The 25,913-nt window shown below is 36.8% G+C and overlaps 1 long non-coding RNA gene and 1 pseudogene across 1 annotated transcript; one reads left to right on the top strand and one right to left on the bottom strand.

Annotated features, from left to right (window-relative positions):
• Positions 1–1,034: 1,034 nt before the first annotated feature.
• Positions 1,035–4,454, bottom strand: LOC100634773 (uncharacterized; annotated as a pseudogene).
• Positions 4,455–12,922: 8,468 nt separating this feature from the next.
• LOC109581584 (uncharacterized) lies at positions 12,923–13,226 on the top strand. Its single transcript, XR_002184685.1, has 3 exons — positions 12,923–12,989; positions 13,047–13,111; positions 13,162–13,226. It is a non-coding gene; the product is annotated as an uncharacterized LOC109581584 (long non-coding RNA).
• The last annotated feature ends 12,687 nt before the right edge of the window (positions 13,227–25,913 follow it).

Genomic DNA, 25,913 nt, shown 5'->3' with positions numbered 1-25,913 from the left:
GAAAACATTTTGAATATATATAATTTGATAATTTTTTGACTTCATGTAAACTATACCGTTTTGCTCATGGCCATGTTGTCTACATGTGCTTGTGGGTTTATGGCCTCGCCTTTACAACTTTTTATGTTATTTTGGTGCGTTACGCCACTGATTGAACCATGATAACAGCCATGCCATTGTGGCAACCATTTTGTCACTTTCAAATGTGGCTGCCATATTGTGCCTAGGGCACCTCCTTTTATACTGTGATCAACGGAAGCAATTTCATGACGTGTGAACGGTTTTATATTGTGCACCTTCTTGTTTAAGCAAATTTAGTGTTCTCTTCATCTCTTCCTCATACTTCTCAGGCATAACAGACATGTCCCATCTAGATGGTAAATATGAAGGTTAGTGTATTTACAAGTATTTTATATTTTAAATGCCATACCGTTTTGATTTGTGAATGGTGCAATACAGACAAGCATAGTTAGGATGTGCCGCATTTAGGCCCATACACATCAATAAGAACAGAGATGGGAATACTTGTAAAATGGCAATTTGTTTCTACTTGAGTGAATACCTTGAAATCTCCTCCTTGTAATATATTTGAACAAAAGTCCAAATTCTCCTTAATTATCTCCCTTTTGGCAGAACAATTGCTTAAAATAGTATCATTGACCTTTTACTCTTCTTTTTAACTTTTTACATGTGTGTGGGTGTGTCATGACAAATTAATAATGTAACTCTATGAATAATTAATTCTCACACTCCCCTGGGTTGTCCGAAGACAACTAACAAATAATAATACAATAATAACCTAACAGAAATTAATGATAACAATAATCCTAACAATATTCCTAATAATGAATAATAATAACAATAATAATAATAATAATATTCCTAACAATCATACATAACAATCATTACATGTATTTATTCAAAAAAGATAAATTCAACAATATTACAATTAGTCATCAGCCAAACCTCTTATCCACGATCTAGCTTCTCTAGCTGCTCTTCGTTAAGGGCACTTCGTAATAGAGTCCAAATGGTCAGACTTTAGGGCTATTAACAACAGTTGAACATTCGATCGGTTCTCCTTCAGAGGTTGCAGATACTTCAAGAGGATAGAGCCTTTGTATTGGGCGTCTTAATGTAGTTATTTGTCCTCCAGGTGAGTGGGTTCTTACCGAAACGCCTCTAATGAATCTATCAATACCCTTGAACAGGGATTCCATAACTCCTAGTCTCCATTGGCCTCGGGGCAATTCTTCATCGTGGATAAGGACGACATCTCCCTTGTTAATCCTTCCAGATTGGTTAAGCTTAAGAGGTGAATGACGATGGGTATCACTTAATTTAATCAAATACTCACTGCGCCATCTCATCCAGAAGTGATTGAGTAAGACATGAAAATACTTCATTCTATCATGCAATTCCTCTTTAGTGATCCTGAATTCTTCCTCAAAAGTGTCATTGGATTCCACTGAAGGTAAATTTATTACTCGACGTCCAATGATCAAACGAGAGGGTGTCAATGGTTGCTCATTGTCGTCAGACTCTATGTATGATAATGGTCTAGAGTTTAGAATCATCTCAACTTCTGCTATTATGGTAATAAACTCATCATATGTCAATTGTGCCTTCCCAATGGTCTTCCTTACACATCTCTTGGCACTCTGAATCATCAGTTCAAAAACTCCACCCCAAATGGTGCACATTCAATGTTAAATCTCCAAACAATACTCATATTAACAAAGTGCCTTTGAACGATCGGGTTGGTTAGGATGGAAGTTATCTCCTGTTCAGCTGACTTAAAGGTTTTGGCGTTATCTGAAAGTAGTTTCAAAGGAAATCCCCTCCTTGATGTGAATCATCTAAAGCAACATAGAAATGACTCAGCAGTCGTATCTGGAACTAGATCTAGATGGACCGCCCTCACCACGCAACATGTGAATAGACACAACCATACTTTGTGTTGTCCAGATGGAGTATGATCCTTGACATACAAAGGGCCAGGAAAGTCCAGTCCTGTATAGGTGAAGGCAGGTACTTAGATACCCTGAAACTGGGAAGCGGTGGAGAGGGAGGTGCCTTGTAAGATAGGCCCCCAGCCTTACGACATATCGTACATTGATGTATTAACTTCTTAATTGCCATGCTTGCACCAGCCAGTATCTTGACCTTAATTAGTCAGAGTACTCCTTACTCCAGAGTGCATAACTCTTCTGTGACAGTCCTTCACAATGAGATCAGTTAGTGAGTGAGATTTAACAAGAAAAATGGGATCAACAGTAGCTGCTGGCAGTTGAGAATGGCTAAGCCTTCCTTTACTCCTCCACAGACCATCACTAGACTTATATATATACGAAACTGTTTCTTCCAAAGTTGAAATTTTGCTGAGCATTCCAACTCCAATTAAGAGATTTGTAGTAGATAATTCATGGCGTTAGTGTGATCAGCTGACGTTAATCTTCTTACCTGTGGGGAAAAGCATAACACATGGATAAACATATAAACAAAAGACAACTCTGATCAGATCACCAAGTGAACTGAACTTACTACAATCAACCAGAGACGCTGTATTCATCGACACTAGTAATGATGTTACACGACTCTTCTTCAGGTCGACTAAACACTCGGCAGGTATCATTTCATCTTTATCTTCGTAAACCCCACAATCATCTGCCTTCAACCACGAAGGGCCATGGAACCATAAATCAGACCTTTCTTGAAATTCCTGTACAGTAGCACCTCTTGACAGAATATTGGCTGGGTTTTCGGTTCTGGAGCAGTGTCTCCAATGTGATAAAGATGTCAAACTTCTAATTTCAATGACTCGGTTCTGAACGAACTGTTTCCGATACTTATCCTCCCGTTGTCCAATATAGAGCTATCTTCGAGTCTGTGTAATAAAAAGTTTACTTAACATTAATTCAGATGAAAGCGCTAATGTCACCATATTGACTAATCTGGAAAGCAGTAATGCAGACAATAGCTCGAGTCGGGGAATAGTGATGGACTTGATGGGCGCTACTCGTGTTTTCGAACAAAGCAATTTTGTCAAATGACCCACCTCTGTCCTCACTACTAAGTATATTACGGCGGCATATGCCTTCAAAGAAGCGTTGCAAAATCCATGAAGTGAACAACTGAGAATATTGGCACCATTTCCTAGTGAACAAGGAATTTCAATTGGCTTAAACTCTTAAAGACTCTTCAGTAGGCGTGTCCAATGAACAAAAAGTTCCTCAGGTAGCTCACCATTCCAAGAGATCTTCGCTTCACACAAAATCTGAAACAGAATCTTAAAATAAATAATATTAAGGGAAAGCATGCCAAGGGGATCAAAGAATCTTGTAGCTATGCCTACAATGCCTCTCTTTGTAGGCATTGTCTTCTCCATTTCCTTTATTATGCTTCTTATATCAACAATCAACACATCTCTTCCAGGGTTCCACAGTACTCCAAGAACCTTGTGATCACTTCCCATATCCCCAATATCTTCAATACTTAATCTTTCATGCAATTGGCGCGAGTTAGTCATAAACTTTCTCAACTTGAACCCCGCTTCTGACAATCCTTGTTTCGATTTCTCATAAAACTCATAAGCAGAATCAACATTACTTAGACTTACAGTGAGATCATCTACATACATAGATCTAAGAAACTTGTCAACAAATACAGGCTCCATCTCTTGCAACTTTCTAATGTGGGTATCAATAGTTATGTTTAAAAGAAAGGGACTTGAAGTGACCCCAAACACTACACGAGTGAATTGTAATTTCACAAACTCTACAGGCTCAGTATTCAAGTCCTTTACCCACAAAAATCTTAAGAAATTACGATTTTCCCTTGTTATCCCTACCATCAAAAAAGCCTTTTCAATGTGTCCTACCAAAGCTATACTATGACACCGAAACCTTAAGATGATATTGAAAATATTTTGATTAAATGGGGGTCCCCCAACAGTCATTAAGGGAAAGACCATTTACTCTAGTGGATGCGTCATACACAATCCTAAACTTTGATGTAGCTTTGTCCCAACAAATCACAGTATGATGAGGCAGATAGTGTTCCCTCTCTGGATTAGTAGGCGGAGCTAGCTCAACAATTCTTTTCTTCAATTGGTCCTGAATAATCTTGTCATACTCCATAAGCAGCTCCGGGTCCCGTTGCAGTCTCTGCAGCAATCCTTGTAGTCTCTGTTGACATAACTCAAGGTGAGTTGGTAGTCCAGGATGTGATTCCTTCCATGGTAAACTGACAACGTAGCATTGCTCCTTAAATGTAATGTGTTGCTTGAAGACTTCATACACTGAGGGTTCCTCCACTGTGATTCCAATAGATTCCAGGTCACAGACTTTCTTGAGTTTAGTGTCCAAATCCAATTTCAATTCCAATCCTTCAGTCGTGCTAGAGAAAAGAGTATGAGAAGAGATGAGGTTGACAAATGTATCCGTTTGGTCCATGACATCAGCAGCACCAGTAGGTCTAGAAAGAATCTATCCAAGTCGAGTATGAATAGCTGTAGGTCCATCTTGATTCCGTAAAATGCATCCAGTTACTAAGGTCCAGTAGTAGTCCGATCCAATGAGTACATCTATGTCCAGTTCAGCTCCAGAGGTCGCAGAATCAGCTAAATCCAGTCCAGAAAGATTATCATAGGTCCATTAAGTAAGAGAAACAAGTTGATGACAAACAGGATCACAACAACAAGGGCGGTGATATAAATCATAGCTCCATCCTTAGCCTTGATACTAACTTCCACAACATCACAGGTCCGTGTGCTTCCTTGTTTAGATCCAAAGGTCTTGTTGAAGACATTTTCCATTCATAGTGGTTTGAGAGAGAGAGTATGCTGAACTTGCTTTTGTCACATAAGTGCGTTGACTTCCACTATCCAGTATAAGGCGAGCTCCCATTAAAGGTTGTTCCATAGATGGGTTTCCAATCTGGCTCTTTGCAGTCTGTAGAAGTATAGGCGTCTGAGAGTCTACACATGTGTAAGTATGGTAGTACTAGAGGGAGCTGGTGTATGCATAGTGGTGTCATGTGTGTGCGTCTGTGTTGTAGGAATTGAAGAATTAGGTCGTTCTGTGGTTGTAGTCCTTTGAGTAGGCGGCATACAAATGATATGATGGTGGCGTCCAGAACAGTCTTCACACTTCATGTTAGAACGGCAGTCCTTGCTTATGTGACCTCTACGTAAACAGATAAAACAGCGTCTAGCTCTCACAAGGATTCGTTGTCGATCTCCAGCAGCACTAACAGAACGACAAGAACTTAAAGAATGAGACTGACTACAGTAAACACAGCTAACTTGATTAAAGGTCATGAAGGAATTGAGTGTAGGCATTGGTTTTTTTGACAGCAATGTCGTAAATGAGACTTTCCTGTAGAATGATAAGATCCAGTGGTGACAGCAGCACATTCTCTAGCTATGACTTCATTCTCAAAAATTTCCAGTATAGTATCGGAGTCCAATCGTCTTCTGCAAGTTTCCGACTGATTATTAAACAGAGTTCTTGAGGTAACTTATTCATGAGTATAGACATCAACAATTCCCGCAGGAAGCAGGAGATACTCCTAAAGCCTGGAGTCCTCTGACGTGAGATTCCACGGTGTCATAGAGACGGCGAAGAGATTTAGTATTGTTGACAGACGAGATAGTGTCCAAGTTCCATAACGAATCCAAGTGTTTTCCTATGATAAATCTCTTATTACCAAATCTCCTTTGAAGAACAGCAACGGCTTCTTTGTAATTCGCAGCAAAAAGAGTCATTCCAGAAATAGCATCAGAGGCCGCAGATTCCAATAAAGACTTCAAGTAAATGAACTTTTCAATGTCTGTGAGCGTTGCATTCTTGTAAACAGATGATTCGAAGACATCCCAGAACAAGCTCCATTTTGTTAAGTTGCCATCAAATTTACTCAAGGTGATCTCGGGCAACCTGATCCGGGATACACCAAGTGTGTGCATAGGGGTACGGAGTGTGTGCATTGGTAAAGAGCTATTAACAGGCAGTGAAACTGATGATGAGTCGACGGAGTCCGTGGGGGGTGTGTGTGTAGGAGTGTGAGATGTATGCATGTGTATATCCTCAGTGTGAGGATCTGAAGGAGAATGATCAGCATCTATAGGGGGCCGATCATCAGGGGTATTGCAAGGTGGAGTCTCTGCGTCAGTAGCAGACGAGGAACCCGTCACACCTGTGTGAGGTGTTTTGAGGGCAGTCAATGGAGGTCTCTGTGTCATGAAACGATTTATTACAGCTAACAATATCCTTTCTTGAGTAGCATCAGCTGATTCCACTTCAGCTTCAAGTTCTTCCTCAGGAGTGGCTCCTAGTATCTCTTCGTTGAGTGTTTTGATAAATTCAGACGTCTCCATTAATTGAGTCCTTTTCAATTCCAGCTGTGCCACTATCTCAGGATCTTCTGGGTCTTCTCGAAGCAGTTCTGCAGTCTTAGTAATAAAGGGAGTAACTGCTGCTCTATGAGTCCTCAAGGCTTTTTTCCTGGCAAGGCTATTTCCATGCATGGCGTCCACAATATTAGCACGCAGTCACGGTTATATCCACCTGAATCAAGAGAATTATCCAATTGTAGCTTCTTTAGAGGATCCGGCTCGGTGGACCATGTAATATATTTGAACCAGAAGTCCAAATTCTCCTTAATTCTCTCCCTTTTGGCAGAACAATCGCTTATAATAGTATCATTGACCTTTTACTCTTCTTTTTAAATTTTTACATGTGTGTGGGTGTGTCATTGCAAATTAATAATGTAACTCTATGAATAATTTATTCTCACACTCCTAAGAAAATGTTGAGATTAACTACTTTAATCAAGCAAATATGGAGCAGAGAAGGACTACTGGAGAGAGTGAATTATAAACAGCTTCACTTTAAGCACTGTTACGTGATGCAATTCCTCTTAATTCACTCAAATTATTACAATAATTGACTTCTGACTCAAACTCATTTGGAATAGCTGCATGAGCTATCCAAACAGACTGCAAACCTAGATTTAACACTGACATGATTCTTTCCACTGGATTTCGCCAGCTGGGGTATGGTACAGTCTAACCAGCACACAAATAATCCAGATCAAGTTTAAGAAAGATACAAATAGAGTGAGATTTTAACAAAGACATGTCCATCAGTGGTAAGGTCTGCCATCGGTGTATAGAAAAAGCATGGATGTTTCGAACTGATGGTTTTGTAATACTTGGAGTAATTTGCACATGTGTCTATAAGGTGAGGAATGTTTATAAACAGCTTCTTTGAGAGAACAACAGTACCTACATAATATAATACATTTCACAATTCAAGTTATGTCAATAGCACTGATAATGGTATAAAATACATACCAGTAGATAAAGGTATACAACCTGAATAAAATTAGTTTTCTCCATACACGTATATAGTATGTGAAGCAGCAGTACATTTATTTAAAATTTTTTAAAAGACAAATATAAGCCATCTTAATTGGGCAAAGCCCTTATAGTGATAAGGTGAGTTTATACAGGCAGGATGGGATCGTGTAACTATTATTAAATTTCAATAACCAAATCTCCATGATATGGTTATAGGGCTTAGCCCCTTAATGTTTTACAATCTTCTAGTTACCATAACCTAATAAATTTTACTCTAAATGCACACAAGTAATTGACCATACCTACTAACTACCACTCCCACACATTAGTGCATTATCTTGGATCTGCCAAATTAACTCCAATTTAATGAAAATGAGATAAGGACAAAAATGTGACACAATAGCTTTGACTATGCACAACAAGTAAGTCAGTTAGTATCCTGACACATCTTTATCCAAAAATAAATAAATGCAAGTGCATTACCCCAGTGATACATTGCAGACTGGTCCCATCTACTTCTTAACACCAAGGAAATGTGACTTGTTTTGGGTTTGTTGTGAAGCATTCCCTAGGCAGGTTACATACCTAGTGGATGAAGCAATGGACACAGGGAAGGGGCCAAATACTGTTGTCAGCTATGTCCATCACTACATTGAAAACAATGGCGTCAATGCTAGTATGATCCATCTCAATTCTGACAACTGTATAGATCAAAATAAGAGTAATACTTTTATTCAAGATTTGGCCTGGATAGTAGTAACACAGGAAAAATTTATTAAGATCTCCTTCTTCCAGTTAGGCATACAAAGTTCTCACCAGACTGGTGCTTTGGGCTCATCAAACAGCTTGGGAAGACTGCAGTACAATCTTTGGAGGATATTGCTAAAGTTGTTGATAATTCTGCAGTAGTGAACATTTCCCAATTGGTTGGATCTAGCACAGGACAGGTTTTAGTGTATTGTTTTAATTGAACGGGCTTTCTGCAATGTCTTTCTAAGCACATAGATGAGATAAAAATAATTCACCATATCATGCCGGAGAAGAATTCACTACTGCACTGAGATTTCTTAGGTCAAGAATCCATGATAGTAGCATTAGAAAAAGAAGTTTATTGAGAAATGATGTTACCCTGCCTCCTTCTGATACACTACCAGAGGTGGTACTACCAAAGGGGTTATCAGCAGAAAGGCAGTGGCACTTATTTAAAGAAATTAGGAATTTTTGTGCGGAAGGACAAGTCATCCTCCTTCCCTTCTGTTGCAAAGCCTTAATCATCAGCCCACCATACACCTGAAGCACCACATCGGTTGGGACTAGTATGGGTGTTCCGCCAGCTCCTGAAAGGAGGAAGCAGCAGTAAATGTGGCCTTATTGGTCACAACTGCTGGTCTTTCTGATTGACTTGTTTGTGCTGTGCTCTCTTTGTCTCAGAACTTTCTTGATCTCATAAGGTAAGCCATGTTAACCCTTTCACAGTCGGGGTTAAAATAGTTAAATCGTCCTGCTTCATTCAATGAGAGAGCTGCAAGTGTAGTTGCTATTATCAGAACAGCACAAGCATACCCGATAAGTTTATTTTGAAATGGGACAAAGGGACACTTGAAGTGCCTGTTCTAATGCTAAGCTTTATAGTATATGTTAACTTTTAGTCAAAATGAAGAGAAGTGTTTTATAACTCTTGTTATAAACATGGCTGTGGCTACAGTTCCAGTAACCGGACATAGTTTGCAATTGCTAGAGCTACGGCAGTCTGTTTCTCTCAGTGAAACAGCTTGTGCGTACGTGCAATAGTGCAAATTGGAACTTAACCTTTTTGTCAAGAAACACTAAACCCTAACCGAAAAACCCTACTATCCCGGAGGCTCAGATGTACGAAGGGGTGCTCTAAAACAAAACGCTAGACCCCAATTCCAACCCTACGACCCCGGAGGCTAAGATGTACGAGAGGGTGTTATTTCTTGACCTATGCTCTAAAAACTTAACACTAAACCCAAATCCAAACCCTACGACCCCGGAGGCTAAGATGTATGAGGTGTTTCTTTCTTGACCTAAAAATGCCAAAAAAAAATAGCAAAAAGTTAATTTTTACAAAAGAAAAAAAACAAAAACTGCAGCATAGTTTCACTCATTAGTCTTGACCGGATTTGAACTGCTGACCACATCTGTGCAATCCACACCAGCCTCTCCACTGCACCACCACGACCTTGCTGCATCATCAACGCTGGTTGTTGTATTTATACTCGGTTTCTATAATAAATCCGTCTATTATTAAGACTGTGGCGTAGCCCCAGAATAAATATAGGGGTGAAGCCCCTATTACGAGATCTCTAGCTCTGTATACTGTGTCAGGTTACCGGAGCTCTAGACACTTCCTATAAACATCAAGAAACAGAAATAATTTATAATTGTGGTAATACATACTAAATCTTGTCTATACACAATGTGTTGCAACAAATTTGTAGCTTTCTATTCTTCAGAAGTCAAGAAACACGGCTAGCGAGAGAGCCTACTAGAACAGCCTCAAGACCACGCCCACTGACCAAAGTGCCAAAGAAAGGCCTGAAAACACAGAAATATACCATCTCGACTTCAAAAATGTCTTCTGTACGTTCTGTTTTAGTTATCCTATAAGTTTTAAGCTTGTTCTCCAAAATGCAAGCAAGATATGGGAGAAAACGGGCTCCTCATTTGAGTTGCTTTGAGACAAGCCTACTTCATTTCTCCATTGGTTTGCATAGCGGAAGATAGGTAAAACAGTTTCTTTTTCTAGGCGCTTCATAAACCTTATAGCTACTTGTAATAGCTCTTTGGACTCCTCACTGACCAAAGTGCCAAAAAAGGCCTGAAAACACAGAAACATACCATCTTGACTTCAAAAATGTCTTCTGTACGTTCTATTTTAGTTATCCTATAAGTTTTAAGCTTGTTTTTCAGAATGCAAGCAAGATATGGGAAAAAACGTGCTCCTCATTTGAGTTGCTTTGAGACTCGCCCACTTCATTTCTCCATTGGTTTGCATAGCTGATGATAGGTAAAACAGTTTCTTCTTTTTCTAGGCGCTTCATAAACCTTATAGCTACTTGTAATAGCTCTTTGGACTCCTCACACATCACAAAAGAAATACCTTGTGGCTATTTTTTGAGCACATTATGTGTGAATGAGATAGCAAGACTTATTTTGCAGTCATAAATGACAACAATTGTTTCTTTATCAGTAACACAGCAAAACAAGTAGCTACCAGCTTATAACATGTAAATAAAGAAAGAGGTTTAATATAGCCTACAATACCTTTAGTTTCTGCAGCAGACTAAATATTAATAGTTTTAAGCAGCAGTATGCATCTCGACGCACTTTCAAAAACCCACCCCCTGACGCATTAATGTGTTATTGACTGTGAGAGGGTTAACTGCGCTTAATAAGAATTTTTGTTAGCCCTTCACATGTACCTGGTGTATTCCCTCTCTCGTTTTGCAAGTGAAGTTACTCTAATGCACTCTCCAGATTTCCTACTCTATGTTCTACATGTTTCACAAGTGTCATCTCTTCTCGCACACTTTCTGATTTGAGTTCCTGTCTTGCTTTAAGTGTCACTTCTAAGTACACATCCTGTTCTGAACTATCACTCTGTTCCAGTTCCTTTGGACAACTCTTTTTCTCTCTTCTTTCGTCCCTCCTATGTTACCCTATTTAGCATTTACAAGTACATCCATCACTACACATAGGAACTTTCACTCAATACAGGTCTCGATCTCTCTACACGTACATCCATCACTACCAGTAACCTGCTTCACTTAATCGGTTGATCTCCACACAAATCAAAACTAAATTCAACATCTCCATGCCCTCCACTCAGTTTTGAACAACAATGAAGAATTTCATTTCAAAATCATTAAGGACAGTAGAAAGTTTGTCATAGTCACATCATAATTATTACAAGTAAATAAAAAACATCAAAAATTGGAGAATAGTAGGATTGAATGGGGAAAAAAGTAAAGAAACAAGAAGGTAATTGCAAACTGGTGTGTTGAGAAATCTTACACCACTGTATAAAAAATAAAGGCTTCATAAAGTGCTATCATAGTTGGCTGTAAGAATAAATTGCAATGCTTTTGGGTAGTTTTCTTCATGCAGTGGTGTAGGATTTCTTACCACACCAGTTTGCAAGTACCTTCTTTTTTCCTTCGTTTTTACCACATTCAATCCTACTATTTTCCCATTTTTGATGTTTTTTATGTAATTGTTTCTATTCTTTTTTCTTAAATCAAGAAATTACATTCTGTTATGATACTGCTAGGTTAATTATTTTTTTCTAATCACATGTGCATAAATTAAAATGGTGTCAAACCACAAACCCACACGGTGGCTGCAGCTGGATTTTGTCTTTCATTTTGTTCTCTGTCCTCGTTTCTTTTTGAAACTACCTTGGTGGTCTTTGACCTAAGCCCAGAGGAGTCATGTAAAAGGCAACTTCAGCACTTCTCTAGATTAAAAGATTATCCGGTGCATAGAAGAAGATGAAAGAAGAAAAAGTCTGAAGAATTTTGTAGAAATTTGAATTTGGGCCTGTTTTTCAGAAATGCTCTCACTACATTACAGTTCACTTTAAAGGCACCAGGAGAATCACTGTGAAGGAGAGCTCATCTAAGCCAGTTATAAAGGCTGTACAACATAAGATAAAATAGTTATACGTGTTTGAAAATCATTAGATAAAGCATGCAGTGACAAAAGCTGTGTATAACAGGAGAGGACACTATGTTACACTATAAAGGTAAGTTATACTGACAATATGTACACAATACACATTAACATCTTTTGTATAAAATTAGATGCCGCTAACACATCAAGCAATACATCTGTATAACCGTAAAGGACACAATGCTACACTACTAAGGAGGATTATACTAATAATAAGTACACAATACACATTACAATCTTTGGTATACAATTAGATACTTGTAACACATGAAGTATTACATTTGTATTACAGGAGAGGACACTATGCTAAACTACTGAAGTGAATTGTACTAACAATAAGTACTTAATACACAGTGCCATCTTTTATCTACAATTAGATATTAAAGACACGTCAAGCAATACAACAGTATAGCAGTAAAGGACACTATGATATGCTACTAAGGTGAATTATACTAATATTAGGTACATGAAACACATTAACATCTTTTATATACAATGAGACACTCCTAATACATCACGCAATACAACTGTATAACAGTAAATCACAATATGCTCTGTTACTATGGTGAATTGTACCAATAATAAGTACACGATACACATTACCATCATTTATATACAATAAGATATTACAGACAGCACAAGGAATACAACTTTATAACAGGGAAGGACACTATGCTACACGATTAAGGTAAGTTATACTAATAAAAGGTACACAATACCCGTTACGATCTGTGGTATCGAATTAGATATGCGAAACACATGAAGTAATACATCTGTATAACAGTAAAGGACACTATGCTACACTACTAAGGTGAATTATACAAATAATAAGTACACATTGCATATTACAAACTTTTATATAAAATTAAGTACTCCTAACACATCAAGCAATACATCTGTATAGCAGTAAAGGACACTTTTCTATGCTACAAAGGTGAATTATGCTAATAATAAGTACACAATACACATTACCATCTGTATATACAATTAGACACTTGAAATACATCAAGTAATACAACTGTGTAACAGTGAATGACACTATGCTACACTATTAATGTAAGTTACAGTAATAAACAACACAATACTCATTACCATCTTTGGTATAGAATTACATACTCCTAATATGTCAAGTAATACATCTGAATAACAGTGAAGGACACTATGCTACACTACTAAGGTGAATTATAGTTAAAAAAATTACACATTACGATCTTTTGTATACCATTAGATACTTCTAACACAACAAGTAATAGAACTGTGTAACAGTAATAACATTATGCTACGCTACTAAGGTGACTTATACTAATAATAAGTACACAATAGACATTACCATCTTTTATATAAAATTATATTTTAGTGACACAACAAGCAATACAACTGTGTAACAGGAAAGGTCACTATGCTACACTATTAAGGTAAGTTTTGCTAATAATAAGTACACAATACACATTATGATCTTTTGTATATAATTAGATACTCCTAACACATCAAACAATACAGCTGTATAACTGGAAAAGACACTATGCTACACTACTAAGGTAGTGTAGACACAAACTATTATTACCACAAGTGATGTACTGTGCTACAAGGAATGAAGACAAAATACCTGCCTTATTATCAAATCTTCTATGACGTTGATGGATTATTCAAAACATTCTTTACACACAAATATATTGAAAATTGTTACCATGTATTCATTTTACATGTAATCTTTTCAGAATGAATTTAAGAAACTGTTTTAAATGTTTAGTCTTTTCTTTTCTAGGTTTGTGGCACTATGTCCTAAAAAGAAGAATTAGAAGGAAAACATACAGTCTGCTTTGTAAGCAGACTTGGGGTCAATTACAAATTTCCAATTACAATTACATGTTCATATCCATAAATTTGTTCCAAATAGCCTCAATTAAAATTACAATCACATTTCAGGTCTCTCAACTCAGTTACAATTACAATTACATTTTAATTTAATTACAATAATAATTACAGTTTTAAATCATAGTTACAATTAATGATTCAAATAGATTATTACTGAGACAACACCGCTCTGGCCTAAAAATTTTTCCTCCTATACTAATTTCCTTTCTACAGGTGCTGATGGTGCATGTATGGCTAAATAAACTGTGGCTAGTTTAGCAAAGATTGGGTATTTGTCCTTATTTTTTTCCAAAACCCAAGAATATCAATATCGTTATCATCGGCAGCAATGCAAGGAATTGACAAATATGCATTAATCTCAGATGATACTCCAACTTGGATTGCCTGAGTACAGTAAGTAGCACTAGACCGATCTTTCATAAATCCTAAGCCTGGTCCAGCCCTCATTGTAGGAGGAGGAAATCAGCTGGCATCTCTACCTAAGGTGGAGAAATTTCTTCTGCCTTCTTTAACAGTAACACCTTTGTCTCTCCACTTCATCAGTGCACCAATCAAGTTTGTATCTTGGATCTAACACTGTTGCCAATTTAAATATCTCCATTGATTCAAACTTGGAAAGCCTTTCGTCCAATGCATTCTGAAGAGAAGCAACAAGTTGGCAATTATATTTTATGGCTAGTTTTCCAGCTGTTCACCATGAGATTGAACACAAATAATAACCTCACTACCTGTAACAATATTTTGTCCTGAGCAATATTTGTTGCTTCTTCAAAGGGTCTCAAAATCCCACACAAATCTTGCAGTAATTTTATTTCGTGTGCTTTTGACTTATCTAAAAAAGCTATTTCTTGCATAATATCATCTGGAACTTGTACAACACTTCTGATCATTTTGAGTTGACAGTTCCACCTAGTAGCATTAGGAAGTTGTAGTTTATTGCATTTCTCTAAGAGTTCAGAAGCAAGATGAGATTTCCTGACAAAAGACACTAATTTTGAAACTTTGCTAATCACTGTCCTCAACTGGCCAGCATCCCTAAGTCCATCCTTTACAGCTAACTGTAGGGTGTGTGCGAAGCAAGGTATTCGTCAGGGACAGGTGTTTCTACTGCTGCTGACAGGATACTACCTTGAACAAATCCTGCCAAATCCAAAATCATAGGTTTAAGATCATCTTCCTCTTCATCCTCTACTTATTCCTCATCCTCATGATCCTCTTCAGTAGCATACCCAGGTAAAGAGAAGGCTTTTACCATGTGAGCAGCACTGTCAGTAATGACTGCTGTGATTTTATTATGAACACCATATTCTGTAACAATTCGTCATAATGCTGATAAATAGTTTCTCCAGTGTGCGATCCATAAACCCTTCGACATGTTAGCAACACAGACATCAAAGTGAAGTTTTCAATAAAATGCGCAGTAACAGCAATGAAAGACCTCATATCTCTACTGGACCACAGATCTATTGTTAGACAAACTCCAGGTGCTTCTTGAAACTGGAGCTTCATCTTTTGATGAATGTCGGCACATCTGTCAGGAATCAGCTTTGTACATAAATGCTTTCTGCTAGGCATTGTATAAGCTGGCAGGGCCTTTTCTATTACTTCCCTAAAAGCAACACTTTCCACTAGGGAAACAGGTACTAAATCTTTAGCAACAAATGAGACAATAGATTGTGTGAGAGAGATTTGTCTGTCATAGTTGTGGTTCCATTTCCTTAGTGCAGTTGTGTAGTCGGTAACTTTAGCTTGTGTTGCTGGGCTACACTTACTAAGACTTTTATGTATTTCGGGATGTTTCCTCTAAAATGAGACATACTTAAAATGCCACATTCTGATAAAAATGCTGCTTAGCTTACCTTTAGATGTGTAATAAAGTTTGAAGTTGCCTTATATGATCCAGACACTTTAACTTTACAGTGCTTACAAACTGCTTTGAATTTTGTAAGACGAGCATCAGTACTTTCAGCTTCAGGTAGGTTGTAATGATCAAAAACAGGAGAATTTGCCATGACAGAACTGAACACGTGAAACTAAAACAATCACATGACTTTACAGGTGGAATATGCATGCATAAAAGTCTATGGTTTAGTTATCTCCTTTGGTGTAAATGTGCCTTATCAGGTGATGTAATTTATCATTAGTTACAATTACAATTACAATTACAGTGCATAGTTTGAAATATATGTCAATTACAATTACAATTATGTAATTGTAATGGCAATTGACCCTTAAATTACAATTACAATTGTAATTGACCCCAATTCTGTAAGTGCGTAATAGTCTACCTTTGTTCTCAGAGCGCTATCAGGCAATGCACACGATAGCTGGAATGGTCAATGGGTACTTCCTTAGTTTGCTTGATGGCTAGAAGAATCAGAAAAAAGTCAAACTACAACCTAAATTTTGAGCGCTCATATGGCATACCAAGTGGGACAAAAACAATGAGAGTGACACAACATTATGCCACATGCAACATGCGTAAAATGAACAGTTATTTGTGGAAGGAGCTCCAAAGCTTTGGCCTCTCGCAAAAATGGCTGACTACAATGTCGTTGACAATGACCAAGCTATTTGGGGATAGAAAGACTTGTTTTCTGAGGTAGAAACTTTTCTAATACGCTCAAAGAGAGAAATAGGTTGCTGTTTGTATGATTATTCTGAGTTTGTACTTGGAAGGCTTCATAATTGAGTACAAGTACTCTTGAGGGTCCTTTGTAATGTTTTATCTACAGTAAACGAGTCAGAAGAACTAACCACATTGCATCATTCTGTAAATGAGCTGATAGACAGTTGTATGTTGCTAGTGACATTGAGGCAAAACTATGTAGACCGTATGGATGCCACATTGGTATCAATGGCAGCTTCAGATGAATATGTTGTGCCAATGACAGTTAATGGACTTGGTCGACCTCATTTAGCAATTTGTGGAGATCAGCTTGAATATCTCCGAAATTTGAATTTGTCTTGGAGTGAGGTAGTAAGATTACCAGGTGTTTCTTGTATGACAATATATAGGAAGAGACAACATTTCAACATGGATGAAAATGATATCTGTCAAAGTATTAGTGATCAAAATCCAATACGCTTCTGAAGGAAATTAGAGCACAGATGCCAAATGCTGGGGAGACTGTTGTTATGGAACAACTTCGGTCATGGGGATATTTTGTTTCTTGTCAACAATTAAGGGAAGCAAATCGTCAGACTGATCCAAGCAATACACCACTTAGGTGGTGAGGTATATTAACTACTCGTCATCCATATTCAGTTCCTGCTCCTAACTCCTTGTGTGGCATGTAGGTATGTTTGGATATTAAGATTAGTTATGTGTGGTACATGTACATGTTTAAAATTTACTTTTGATTATTTTAATGGTGAGCATTAACCATGCATTACTCTATAGATGGACATCAGAAACTGATTAGATTGGGCCTCGTGACTCATTGTGGCATTCATGGATACAGCAGAATTATAGTTTATTTAGTGTGTAACAGCATAGATTGAGTAGGAGAACTGGATTGGAAACGGATATCGATCACGTGATTTTTCATGTTAGTTTAATAGTGTCGTTGGCACGCACCTTTGATGAATATCCTTGTTTTGCTTGTGGGTGTGGTTTAGCAGCTATGGCGGTTGTCTTATTGGCAAGTTAGAGTGGTAAAACAAGTGATAAACAGCAATAATAGACAGTATTTCTCTTTAATTTATATACATTAAGGTTAGTAAAGGTGTCATGTTTACTTTTCCTTCATAAAAATAAAGTATTTAAAGCTATTTACCTCATTCCAACAATTACTATAGTACAATTCACACCTACATTCACCCTTATTGTACCTGTTTTGATTTAATGATATAATTTACTTCTGTTTTAAAGGGTTTTAATTCTACCTTGTCATGCATCCTTATGGAATGATATGCTAACTTGGCTTAATTTGCATTAAGTTAACTTAGTATAATACATAAATGATGCATTTTATTAATGTGTTTTGTGTACTTGTGCCAAGCTACCAAGTCTTCAGTTTTAATTGTTCTATCTCTTGAGCATTAGTATGAATATGTTAGAATGGAACTGTAAAAAGTTTACGTCTATACTTTATTACAGGTTTTACTTGTTTATGATGGGACGAAAGCACAGTCTTTCTTATAAAAAATTATGAAAGAAAGAGACAAAGCTCTTCAATCTCTAGCTGTCTTAGCAGTACTACAAGTGACTTGGAATCATCTTTATCTAACAATGATGAACATAATTCTACCAGCACATGTACATCAGACACAAATACAAATACTTCACCCATGTGTGTCCCTGTGCCTCTGCCACAATCTCCACTTGCTTCTCCGATTCCTCAGGCTCAGACTGAACCCAATTATAATGAGTTGGTACAGTTACAGTCAGGTCTTTATTTTCCTAACAAATCATTGAGTGACCAAAGTCCAGATGATTTAAACAAGTTACTCCTTTGTAAAATATCTCAACACCTTACATCCTCTACCTCATCCAGCACCAGTTTGAGAGTAACACACTGCTTAAAGGGTAACTAAGATTATTTTTTTTGATTTTTCAATAATCAAATCACAGTATCTATATAACAAATGAACAACAGTTATGCACTTATTTCCATCAAAAAGTCTTTCATTTGCAAGAAAATGCACTTTACATTTCATCTTTTTTGTTGGCAGCCATCTTCTTCCAGTTTCAGCAACAATGCGGGGGAGTGCAATTCGTGATGTCATCAGATGCATTGATGGCTGTTCCTTGCATCTCTTTCATGCAGAATAGATGTGTTACAATAGCTGCAATAGTAGAAAACAAGGACAATTTTACACTGCTTCCACTCCCAGATGATACTGTCATAAAGAATATGTGGGTTTATCAGCTGAAAGAAGAACTTGAAATGAATGGTCAGGCCCAAGAATGTGCTTAATTTTTACAGCAATCATATCACCATATCATCTGGGAGTGGAAGCAGTATAAAATTGTCCTTGTTTTTGTATTATTGCATCTATTATAACATATCTATTCTGCATGAAAGAGATGCAAGGAACACCCATTAATTCATATGATGACATCACAAATTGCACTCCCCCGCATTGTTGCTGAAACAGAAAGAAGATGGCTGCCAACAAAAAAGATGAAATGTAAAGTGCATTATCTCACAAGTGGAAGACTTTTTGATGGAAATAAGTGCATAACTGTTGTTCATTTGTTGTATAGATACTGTGACTTGATTATTGAAAAATCAAAAAATAATCTTAGTTACCCTTTAACAGTTAACTCAGATTAAACATGGTTATTATACTCAGAACAACATCTTGTAGACAACACTAAATGAAGCGCTTTGTCAGAAATTCCAGTTACATTAAACGTGGAAAGTTTACAGCAACTAATCAATATTCTTGACTGTTCAAATGTCTGTGTGGGTCAACCTGATGTGCATCTAGTAAAAATGGTAAAGGCAAAGAAGGGAAAGGTACTATCAAAAGATGGTAAAGTTGCTGCTTTTGTTGATGATTCAGCAGTTGCTACTGTAAAAGGTACTACTTATTATGGTACAGTTTCTACTAGAGAATGTGAAATTGTTTCATGGAATTTCTGCTGTGACTCATGTAAATTGTATCGACCTAATCTTAGAACTATGTATCATAGATGGAACAAGCGTTGTGCAGATGAATCATCACATGTCAGTGACTGAAGCAGTCATACTAATGATACATACTTATCGACACCAGAAAAAAAAGCAAAAAGTGACGATTTGAAAAGACGTGTACATGCTGCTCAAGAAACAATTAAGAGATTAAAAGATAAGATCAGGAAGCTATCAGAAGACAATGGCACCTTTGTTGACAAGGACATAAATGAAGATATGCTGAATGTAATGATTAATAGTAATGATAATGAGAAGAAAGCATATCCTGAGGGAACTTTTTCGAGATTGTTTTGGGAAGAACAGCTAAAGGCCGCATCAGTCAAAAATGCTCGCCTCATTAGGTGGCACCCAGTGATGGTGAAATGCTGCCTTAATCTTAAGCTCCTCTCCAGCTCAGCATATCTTGCTATGAGAAGTGGCTTTATTAATATGCCTACAGAGTGCACGCTTCGGGACTATGTCCATTACACTTTTAACAAATGTGGTTTTCAAGATACAGTGCACCAGCAGCTTCTTCAGGAAGTGGATTAGGCAAATATTCCATCAAGCCGTCGTTACGTATTTTTAATTTTAGATGAAATGAAGATAAAGGAAGGACTTGTCTATAACAAGTTCACTGGAGAGATTGTAGGGTTCACTCAACTTGGTGATGTTAATGATGATCTTCGAAGACTAGAGGAAGGAACTGATCATCCTCCATCTGTGGCTACATACACATTGGCATTAATGGTAAGAGGTTTGCCATACAAATTGGAGTTTCCTCATGCCCACTTTTAACTAATGGAATTACTGCTGATACTTTATGTCCGATTGTCTGGGAAGGTATTCGTAACCTAGAATGTAGTGATTTAAAAGTATTATGTGTAGTTGCTGATGGGGCAAGTCCTAACAGGAAGTTCTTTCGAATGCATTGTCTCGAGCATAAGTATAAAACTATCAATCCATATTCATCATGTCATCGCTGGTTACACTTTGTTGTTGATCCGCCACATCTCATCAAGACAGTGAGGAACTGCTGGTCCCATTCAGGCCAAACTGGCACTAGATGGATGACAGTAAGTCAATTTTACTAGTGTTAATAATTATTATGGATGTATGATAGGTAAATGAGAAATTCATTGAATGGAGGCAGATGTGGAACCTATATAACATGGTATCTGATGTTGCTGTTGGATCTCTAGGCCTCAATTTCACCCAAATTGAAATTGGAGCACTTAAAACTAACTTCTTTTTCTCGCATGCGAGTCAATCTAGCAGCTCAGGTACAATGTACAAATGTAAATAATGTATGCTGTGTTACCATACAATATTTATAGGTTTTGAGCAAAACTGTTGCTGATATTTTTGCTTACATTGGAGACGAAAGTACTGAAGAAACCCAGAAGTTTGTCTTATTATTTGACAAGCTTTTTGATGGCTTGAATGTAAGAGATGACACACAGTGGTGCCAGAAAAGAAAACCAGATTTGAAGCCATACAGGGAAATTGATGACGAAAAATTTGAAGTAAGGTCATGACATGTATGTGTTTATATTTCACCTACATAGTGGTTGGAAGAAACTTTTCTTGGCTGCTTAAATGAATGAAAGCTAGTGTTATAAGTTGTACTGATTTGAGTAGAGATGCACAGAGTAAACTTTTGTTAAGCCGTGAGACTCAGGAAGGACTATATATTACAGGTACATGTACATGTTACATGTGTATGTCATGAAGCAAACAATATCTTTTATAGTGAAGTCATTTATTGAGATGACGAAATTTCTACTTACAGAAAATCCTGGAGATTTGTTTCTCAGCGAGCGAATATCCCACGATCCATCAGAAAATTATTTTAGCAAGCAGAGGGCACGTGGAAGTAGAAACCACAATCCGACCATACAACAATGCCTTCATAATGCAGCTGCAATTCAAGTACAGAAATCTCTGGCAACTAATCCCATTCATGGTAATTCTAAGAGAAATTTGGTAGATTGTGAAGAGGTGGTTGATGATACCCCTTTACCAAAACGTAAAAGGCGAAAATAATCTAAGATCTAATTGTAACTGTAAATTGTAATGCTCTCTCTCTCTCTAATTAAAATAAGTGTTGTAACATTCAAAGTAAATGTATACTACTTTATATAGTTCTTTCTATTTCTCTCTCTTTCTCTTATTATAAACTTACTCTAGCTCTCCTAATTTTTTAAAAGAATATTTTATCAAGACATAATGTACATTAAATGACAAAATCATAATATTAATTTTGTAGTGTCTTCCTTAAGCTAGCTTCTTTCTGTGTAGCTTTTTTATGACTGTTTGTATTCTTCCATCCAGGTTGAGGCAAGTGAAAAACCTCTGATTGTGACCCATAGCGATACAATATCAGAAAAAAGTTGTTCACAGTCTTCTGGAGAATCAATATCCTGGGACGTTAGAGCCCAGTAGAATTGTAAATCTTCATCCTCCATCACCTTGATAAAAACTTTCTTAAAAGTATCTTCATCAGATTGGTTAATGACATGACGAGGAAGTAAACAACACATTTGCTTCTAATTCAATGAAGAAAGTGAACGTAATGTCATTTATTGGCATCAATCCTCCTCTATTGACTTGGTGGAACCATTTTGTTGTATGTTCTAACTCGTCTCAATCATCTGCTGTAACAGTCATTTGCCCCAAACACTGTTCATATTGCAAATAAACATCACTAGATTTATTTTCATACTTCTTTAAAAGAGTACGAACAACATATTCTTCTCATGTAAAGTAAGATCATCTTTTAAGAGTGCTGCACCAGTTTGCTTTTCTGTGGCACAATTCTCCTTTACAAGAATTCTAAATGTTTCTTCAAATAGTGACTGCTGGGGTATGCAGTATAGATCTGAATCAGCCCACGAGGCTGACATTTTCAAACTCTGAATTAGCTCTTTCCACGAAGTAAAAAGTATACTGCTAGTGACTAATCTGAGTTTATGAAATTCTCTCCATAGGTTCTCTTTTATTGTGCTTTTAACACGATACTTCTTGCTAACAGCATTGATCAAATCATTAGGACAGAGAGTCACTTCAGTGTTAAACTTGCAAAATGCCTCTGTAAATTTGTCATCTTCTATTAATAAAAAGATAATACTTAGAATCTCTTTAGCACTGCTCGATGTAGGAAGAGTGGCCTGCAAATGGACGAAAGCTAATCAGGTAGCTGTCAACTGTGCTCCACAGGAAGTTGCCATTTTTAGATTACATAATGCGAAACATGGATAGTTGGTAGAGATATTCCCGTCTCCAATCCAGTTCCCCTACTCAATCTATGGTAGCAGTAACAACAAAGCTCACACAGTTTATAATTTATTTTGAAAAGCAGTTTAGCAGTATGGCATTCCATCAGGAGTGAGATCTGATCAGGGCAGAGACAATTATCTCATAGCTGTGCACATGCTGCAACACAGAGGAATTGAGAGGAATAGCATGATCACAGGTAGTTCAACTCACAATCAAAGGATTGAATGTTTTTGGAGGGACATGCATCGATGTGGTAATGTTGTTTTATCGATTGTATTATTACTTGGAACACCAGGGCTTTCTAGATCCAGATAATACCCTTTGTTTTGCTCTGCACTATATTTATGTACCTCGCATAAATCAATCTATTAAAAAGTTCAAGCATGGGTGGAATCACCACGGAATTCGAACAGAACACAATCTTTCCCTTCATCAGCTTTTTGTTATAGGAGCTTTGCCATTACAAAGAAGTAACTTTATTCCTCTGAATTTTTTTTAAGATGTCGACAATAATGTATGGAGTTGATGAAGACACTTCAGAGCAAAGTGACTATACCGTACACATTCCAGCAAATCTGTTTGAATTATCCAATCAACAAATGACTCAGTTACAAAATCTTATCAACCCCTTGCAAGAAAGTGATGAATTTTGTGTAGATCTTTTCAGAAGAACATGCCAATTTCTTATAAATACTTAAACTATTGGTTAATAATAATTTAAGTTTTCTTCTTTAATTCTCTAAACAAAATGGGATTCATTTCAATGATTTTTACAAAAAATTGTTAGTATAATACCTTACTGCTCTGAGAATTGTATGTTTATGCACGAGTATTGATATCAAGGTACTATATGAACACTGAATTGGACATGTATAACACCTCACTTGTTTTGGCTTATTAAATTTTAGGCATACTGCTAATTCCAATAATAAAATACCCATAACAAATATTCCCATAGTAACTGTATTAACATATTTACTCTGTATTGTAGGCTACTATGATTGCAATGGTGCATGCAGCTACAGGCATCAACATAAAAGCCAAACTTATTGTCATGTTAATGTATGTGCAATGAGATACTGGTAGTAATTAAAATAAGATAGTTAATGAAAACAAAAGGATGTTTACAAAAGGCCATAAACTGTTTCAGCATTGGTGAGACAATGGTAAGGGATTAAGATAATGAACATAACGAAAAATGTTTACAAAGGATGAACAAGACAAAAAACAATACCCATCAAAGAACTTCTGATATAAAGCTTCAAAAAAGACAGAAAACAGGTCTCTTGCTACACCACCAATATCAATTCCTCTCTGATGAACTCAACACGAAACGGGTGGACCTCCAGTACTTTGTATGAATCAACTGAGTAAAAGCATTAATTCCTCCCAAACATTGTGTGAAAACTGATGAGCTCTATCCTTCATCTTAGCAAAGGCATGCTTCATAATGTCATCTTCATGTGAGCTTATACTATATAGAAAAGTTCAAAACAGAGTAGCTTCAAAAGTGACAATGGATAAACCAAGTAACATTTTGTGCCAAGCAGGGGAACACTATTTTATTAGATAAAAAATCAGTCTCTAAAAGGCATGTGAAAATATTGCGCCAATTGTCTTCAAAGCTGAAATGTTCAAACGTGGATGAACAACAAGACAAAGAAACAGCACGCATCAAAAACTTCAGATACAAAGCTTCAAAAAGGCAGAAAACAGGTCTCTTGCCACACCTAATATCAATTGCTCTCTCTCTCTCCAATGAACTCAACACAAAACGGGTGGACCTCCAGTACTTTGTATGAATTATAGACTGCTAGCACATAATATTTAAACAAAGTAAAACATTTCTCACAAACTGCCATTAACATAATGTGCTGCAAAGGTTTACACAAATATCACAAATTTGGACAGTTTGTCTACAACTGAAAGGGAGAGGGAATATTTACAAACTCCATTGGCAAAATATGATAAGCATGCAAAGGGTAGTTACAAACAAACAAGATGCAGTTGTATTTTAACTATAACTAAACCATTCACAAATAATGAAACTAAAATATTGTAACTAATAATTGCACTATATCAACGAAAATAAAAGACATGGTATAAAATTTATTATACCATCAAGACAAAGATCTTACGAAATATTTATCAAGCTAAAGAAACTGAAACGAAACAATTCCGCTCTGAAATAGCAAAGCTAAAATGTCATTCCACTGCTTCTAATCAAGTACAGGCATCACTAAATCATAGTGATTACTATTAATGTGGTACAGATGCAACATGACTTTCATGGGTGTCTTGCAAGTTTCATTTGTGAACCGAAGCACATAAGTATGCCAATTAAACAATTAAAAATATTCTGAGAATTGAAAAATTAAAATATTCTGAGAATATCATAATCTTAACTTGAAACATTGTGGCAGCTGCAATTACCTCATATTTAGTCAACCATGAGGTTCCTAAGTAGAGTTTATGTCTGTTTATGTGACTCCTCACTGCTTTTAATGCATCAGTATTGTAATAAATTCCCGCACGAATGAGTCTACCAAAGGTAAGAACATTGGCAGGGTCAATCATGATGTTAGTTAATGACAAACAGACTACAAAATGATTGTCTTCATTACCAGTAATTACTTTTAAAATTGTCCTATAGAAACATGCCCCATCTCCGATAATCTCATCCCCGATATGTGGAGCAATTTCTCTGCAAGCAATCTGCTTGACAGCATCAACACATTGAACAACTGCGATACCAGAAAGCTTTGATATAATTGCAACTGCTTCTTGTACCCAATCTCTATTGGTAGGAGGTGGTAACATTTCATGCACAACCTTTGAAGCACCCTTGGTCTTTTCTGAAATGATTTTTTGACTACTTTTTGAACCACAAAGTCATTGTGAGGAACAGTTCACAATCTACTGCAGTCTTTCATTTTGAATGGAAAAGGGGTCAGCAAGCACCTTGGTACAGAGAGCTCCAACTTCTTATTTTGAAACAAACTTGGAGTGCATACAGAAGGAGAACTTACTTCTTCAGCCACTGCTATACGGAAACTTTGCTGTTTTAATTTCGATGGACT

Source organism: Amphimedon queenslandica, unplaced genomic scaffold, assembly GCF_000090795.2.
Source record: "Amphimedon queenslandica unplaced genomic scaffold, v1.1 AMPQUscaffold_13432, whole genome shotgun sequence".
In the NCBI taxonomy this organism is placed as follows: Eukaryota; Metazoa; Porifera; class Demospongiae; order Haplosclerida; family Niphatidae; genus Amphimedon; species Amphimedon queenslandica.
The sequence above is the reverse complement of the archived record's forward strand: the minus strand, read 5'-3'. Positions and strand labels throughout refer to the sequence as shown.